Here is a 452-nt window from a genome sequence, read left to right on the forward strand (position 1 = left end):
GAAACAGATTGCTAAAATTAATGAGAAGATAAAAGAGGAGAAAATAAGAGAGAAAAAAGAGAATAAAAGAATGAGAAAAATATAAAGGGAGAGTTAGAGAGTAAAAGTATAAAGAAGAGGGGAAAATATGAAAGAAAAAGAGAATGAGTGAGAATGAATTAAAGATAGAGTAAATGAGAGTGAAATGAAGACAATTTAGTTAATAATATGATACCAAAGAGTAAATTTCACTAGAAAAGAGATTTTAGGCTCTGTCATTATCTTTAAATCTTCACTGAATGAGTCTCATCATAGGGTGTATGTATACCTGGAGTGTACATATTAAAAGTTCACAAAGTATGAGTTCATTTTTGGAAGTGTGGAACTTGGTAACTGAAAACTTACAAAAATATGCATGTGACTGATATAGAGCTAGGTATGCATTAACCCCCAAGAAATGCAAACCTTGGATC

General features: G+C 30.8%; 1 protein-coding gene across 2 annotated transcripts in view; it reads left to right on the plus strand.

The window, feature by feature from the left end:
- Positions 1-452, plus strand: part of LOC119586435 (rab-like protein 3) — a 9,644-nt gene that overhangs the window by 1,070 nt on the left and 8,122 nt on the right. The gene's annotated exons all lie outside the window — the stretch shown is intronic.

Source organism: Penaeus monodon, chromosome 21, assembly GCF_015228065.2.
Source record: "Penaeus monodon isolate SGIC_2016 chromosome 21, NSTDA_Pmon_1, whole genome shotgun sequence".
Classification (NCBI taxonomy): Eukaryota; Metazoa; Arthropoda; class Malacostraca; order Decapoda; family Penaeidae; genus Penaeus; species Penaeus monodon.